This window comes from Thermobia domestica, chromosome 10 (assembly GCF_964235325.1).
Source record: "Thermobia domestica chromosome 10, izTheDome1.hap1.1, whole genome shotgun sequence".
NCBI classification, from domain to species: domain Eukaryota; kingdom Metazoa; phylum Arthropoda; class Insecta; order Zygentoma; family Lepismatidae; genus Thermobia; species Thermobia domestica.
The window spans coordinates 222,836,752-222,842,841 of record NC_137463.1 but is presented as its reverse complement, the minus strand read 5'-3'; positions in this window follow the sequence as shown (position 1 = coordinate 222,842,841).

The window sequence follows — 6,090 nt, the reverse complement described above, 5'->3', positions numbered from 1 at the left end:
ACAAGCAGGTAGCAGTTCCCAATGAAGGTTACTGCGAGGAGTCCACCAAACACAGAGGAAGACTTACTTCTTGTTCAGTGCTAGTCTCGGCTGTTTTGGAACTCGCTCATGGAATGCTAACCAACGATGACAGCGCCGTAGAGTTTCATACAGGACCACTTCTCATCACATGTCAACACCCTGTCCAGAAATAGCTCCCTCAGGTGAGACAACAAAGAAACACAGGTGTCTGCTCGCGTTGCCTTCTGGCCTGGAGTAAAATCATGTGGGAGTCATAAACCCAACTGGTAGTGTTTTCCAAGCTGATGTAGGTGCTGCCGAATGGTTTTTCCACTCACATTGAATTGTAGTCCCAGTTCGTCACATGTCTGGCCACTATTCGTCTCAATTGCTGCCTGAAGATCTTCATTTTGCATATGTGTTTGTGTTCCGGCATGTGCTGCGTCTTCGAGTGTTTCATCACAATCCATAAAATTGTTAAACCACTGCTTCACTGTCCGCGTAGCCATGACATTTTGAGCCCAGTTTAAATTCGTACATCATGCATGCCCTTATAATGTTCTCTGGAGGTCCCATATTCACTCTGTCCTTACACAAGTTCAGGGTGTAACTCAACTGCCACAACCAGGTAGCATGTTGGATATACGCACACCAACAATTGACCTTCGCCTTATCTCCTTCTCTTTCTTGGTTACTTTTATAGATTAAAATACAATTTTGTCATAAGTAAATATATATCTATAGATCTTCCCTATCATGCATAGGTTTACATAGATTCATCGAAATCGTTAGTACTCTTGAAAGAGTCATTTCCCAGAAACACATTATTGTTTTTTGATAGCAACCTCATATATTAATGAACATTTTCACTAACCTTAGATTCACATAATTCCCAACAACCTTTTTTTGAATGGATTCTAGATATATTTCTGAATGAATTAAGTTACAGTACTGCGACGAAAACATGCCGTCTCAGCTCTCCTTGTTCGTCTAATGGCTAGTGCGCCCACTTTTCATGCATGGAGTCAGTCCCAGGTTCAATTCCCGAATATCTTGAAACTTGAACGCATTACAGTATGTCGGATTCCATTTTAAACAGAAGATCGATGCATCATATACCCTCTGTGCTGAGAAGAGACCCTAAAGTGCAAGAAATGCGCGCTTCCGAATCACGTAAACATGTAACCAGAAATTCATTAAAAATGCTCATACGTACAAGCATCCATGTATCTATAGAAGTCGAAAACTCATGGTTGCCAAGACACTATGGTGGCAAAACGGATCAGATCTATCCAGAATATGAATGCCCTTGTATATGCCTGGTTTCCACAAGTGTGCCTTGGGCAGATGATATTTTTGTATCAGATTATCTCACATAGTATAGCATCCTAAAACATGTACAATCTGTGAAGAACAGAAACAAGGTGTTAGAAGCCAATGCGCTGGCCTCGTGTCCATTATTTTCAAGTTGTTTATTTCCATAGGATCAAAATATTTAGGAAATTAGGTAACTGTCGCTACAGGTCGTGAATAGCTATTGTGATCCAAATGGTGGTAGTTCAACATACCCAGCTCATTATCACCCAAGCTACATTTATCTCTTCTTTCCTAAAACGAAGTTCCATACACCTTAGTTCAGATTATTCCCCAATGATGCTGAATCTACACCGGTAAATTCTACTGCTTCCACTTGTAGTAAAGGTGCACACCCAGCGAAGTCTCGTGAATTAATTATTGGGCAAAGCAGAAGGTATGTATTTCTTTTAAAATAAACATATTACTTAGCATATACTTGATTTCTTAATACGTTCTATTCACACTCGCAGATCAGAGATGGTATGGCTCAATGAAAAGTTGATCCACTACTGACTGACCCACTCTCAAAATCTTGACCTACTTGACCCACGATCCACTGACTCACCATCTCTGCCGCAGTTGGTGAATTATAGATCATATCCCAACGAGAAGGAGTTAAGAAAGATGAGGAATACCTGTACAGAGTATAACTGATTTACTTAAATCTTGTGTAGTGTTAAGTATAGAAGTTCTTGAAAGCATTTCCTTAAAATATGACTGCACAATACTTGTTTCTTGTGATAAATTATTGATAACAATCATCGTAACATCGGGATTCCAAATGGAATAGATCTGTGCTGCATGCAAGCAGAACAATTTTCGGTTCAAATGCACTAAGGGGGCTAAGAGCTATTATCACTACAATTTGTTATTATGATCACAAAAGGACTATCTAAACAAGTAGATAGTCAAAAAACACGCTCGTGTACCTTTCGAGTATCGCATATGTTTTTACTTCTCTTTTAAACTTAGTTGTTCTGGAGATCTCCCAAAATAGTGTGCAGAAGCAGTTGGGAATCTAAAGGCATAGGACCAAAGATGGTCATCCTCCCTCATTTTGCCCTCATGAGCGCCGCTCTCACCCTCACCTCATCCTCATTTTATTAGTTGAGGGTGAGGTCGTTGGAGAGTGAGGGCGATAAAGTAATTGAGGGTGAGTGTGAGGGCGTCAATGGAGGGTGAGTGTGAGGGAGAGTGAGGGTGTCAGTTAAGAGCGAGTGTGAGGGAGGTGAGGGTGAGGGCGTCAATTGAGGGTGAGAGTAATTGTTCATAAAATTAATTATCTTGCAATTCTTCATTTCTGGAAAATATGTTAGAAAATGCAATGTAGTTTTTTTCTTAGAATTAATCGTCGTTGACAGAAAATCGTCATATCAATATTCCATTAGTTTCATACGCTTTTCATGTGCGAAGACAAGATGTTTCTCATATCTTCATTACTTTTCTATATTTAATATTTTCACTTTATAAAAATAATAATTACGAAATATATAAAAATATCTACTGCAAGTTTTTGGCTACCGAAAATTTCAAAGTTTAACGAAATAAACCCATTAAAAATACTAGACGTTCTCAGGAAATAATGTTTTTTTTTTCATATATTGGTTCAGAAGAGAAACTAAATATATTCATATATTTATTCATTCTGAAATTGTAACTAAGAAAAAGCTTTATTTCTTCTTCTAAGTAAACGAAAAATATATATAAGAAAAGTACAAAGCTGCAAGCCGCAATAAATAACTTTAGATTTAATTATCAAATAAAAAGATATTTCCTGCTTTTGGCCATATACGTACTTTTAGACTTCCAAACTACGCTATGCATATGAAAGGGAAGTCTTACAGAACGGCTGTGTCCGTCTGTGTGTCTGTCAACAGGTATCACATCAAAATCGGTAAGAGCTATTGACAAGCCGTTTTCGGGAATCGATCCAGCATCCCAATAATAGGTTGCATCTCCTTCAACAACCTCCTATTTAACAGGTACCCTCAAGTCATCTTAGCAGTCAATCTGTTAAACTGGAAGTGGTAGAAATCCGAAATTTCTGGTTTCAAATTAAAAACCACGAGCAAATCACGGTAATAGCGATCGGCAAACGATTTTCGGAAATAAGTGAATATGAAAGGAACCACCTTAACTCCTGCATTTCTACTAAAACTGGAAGTGGTAGGATCCACTACTACTTTACGTTTCAATATTTATTTTCATAAACTTAAAAAGATCAGGTCTATCGACAAACGGTTTTCGGGAATCAATTCTGCATTGCCAGAATAGGTTCCATCTCTTTCAACAATCTTACTTAAACGGGAAGTGGTAGAAGTCGACCATATCTGGTTTCAACAAACATATTCATAACTTATAAACGAATATAAAACATAGCTAGCGATAAAGAATTTTCAGAAATCGATTTAAGGTCTTAAGGGGACAAAGCACCTGTACTCCCGTATTTTCACTAAAATCGGAAATGGTATAAATTCACTACTACTTCTGGTTTCAATATTGATTTTCCTAGACCTAACACGGTAAGTGTTATCGTTAAGCGGTTTTCGGGAATCGATTCAGCATCCCAAGAATGGGTTCCATCTCTTTCACCAATCTTCGAGTTAAACCAGAAGCTATGTTGAACCACGTGTGGTTTCAACAATATTGGTCATAACTCAAAAACGGTAAGAGCTATTGAGAAACGGTTTTCGGGAAACGATTCGCTGTTTCAATAATAGGTCCCACCTCCTTCGACAACCTAATATTTAAACCGTAAGTGGTAGAAATCAACTACTTCAGGTTTCTACTATTTCCAGTTCTACTAGTTTGGAAGTTTACCGTAGTTTCATACTGTAGAATGATACTCGCTTGTTCTATCATATAATTCTTGTGTTATCAGATACTAGGTATATTACCAGGTACTCAATAATATTTATATATTTTCCCATTATAGGACCTAGAAAGTTGGAAGATTATAATTTGTTGTAATGTCATATTTCTATTCATGGAATCAACTGTCTGCGGTCTCTGTCAGTCAACAGACGAGGTCGGTCTGCACTCTTTTGTGCTGTACGTGTCCCTTCACGTTTCCACTTCACTATCATATCAGAAACCGTTGGACCTAGGGATGTTTAGGAATTTAGAAATCTCGCCTACAGATTTCTGACACAAGTGACACCCAATCACCTGACCACCTTCGAAGTCCGTGAGTTCCGCGGAGCGCCCCAATCTGCTCTCTCACGATGTCTAATGACTACTAAGGTCGCTCATATGGAGTACCTGGCAGTAGGGGGCAGCACAATCCATGTAATGTGAAACTTGCCGCCCATTAAACTTGCCGCCTTGGGCGGTGGCAAGCTTCGACCCCCTTCACGCCGGCCCTGCTACATGGTAAAAAATGAAAGGGTAACTACACGTTAAAAAATAAAGATTTAATTAAATTAAAATGATTAGCACCTGGTGCTACAACACAAAACCAGTTAGCTCTGTTGTTCACTTTAAAATAATTCAATGAGGCTTTTTTTTCGCCTATTATTTTCATTCTTTTTATTTGAGTTAGCATCCCGTTCCGCGTAACATGGGATCCGAACCACATGGGGTCCGTTGGAAATTGAACCCGTGCCTCTCGCGCCAAAGACGCGTACGCTATTCGTATAGATACGAGGAATCTCTCCTGTTAACCGCCAATCACTTTTAAAATAAATAATCTTATTAGATTTATCCTAGGGACAAGTGGTTCCCATCGTTTTACCTGGCGCTCCCCCTTCGTAATTCCTACATACTTTCTGCCCTCCTTCATCCCCGCTTATTTGTCATACGTACGTTTCGTCTGGCCTCTTCCGGGATTTCAGATGCACCATTTTATTTTCAAATCTTCAGTAATAATAACAATACTATGCTATTATATAGAACAGTAGAAGTGAGTGACTCATTACCAGCCAGACCATATTTCTATAGGGAGGAATGCGCAATTTACATAAATTGCTCCTTTTGTCACAAAAACAAGGGATAAGGATTTTCGGAAACGTAACTTTTTTTTAGTTTTTTTTGAAAATTCCACACCTTAGAGGGGAATTACACGTACGTACTATTTTACACGAACTATATTGGGCACATTTAAGTTTGTCGTGTCCTGATTAATTTAGTTGTTTGAGGGTGAGTGTGAGGGCGTCATTTGAGTGTGGGTGTGAGCAAGGGCGAGGGTGAGGGCGACGATTGAGGGTGAGGGGGTTAAAGGAGGGTGAGTGTAAGGGAGGGTGAGGGCGTTAATGGAGGGTGAGTGTGAGGGAGGGTGAAGTTGAGGGCGTCAATGGAGGGTGAGTGGGAGCGAGGGTGAGGGGAGGGCGTCAATGGAGGTGAGTGTGATGGGGGGTGAGTGTGAGGGAGGGTTAGGAAAAATTACCATCTCCGCATAGGACTGCTGTCTAATAAGCCATAAATAGTAGCAAAGACGGTTGTGATGACTACATCACTCAGTTAATATTCATGATATGCCTTTTAGAAGTGTGGAGGGTTAAGGAATAATGCTAAGGAATAAACTTTGGTTATCTAAAGATAAAATATCTCTTGAAAAGCCTAATGAATTTACACTAAACATTTGATATGGGAGACGGACTCATACAACAACCTTTGATTCCCATTTCCTAGATTGAGCATTCTTCGGGAAACCTCTACTACCAAGGTCAAACATAGAAATTTAGAAAGAAAAACATAAAATAGTGACACCGTTCTCGTCAACCAATGCTTTGTGCT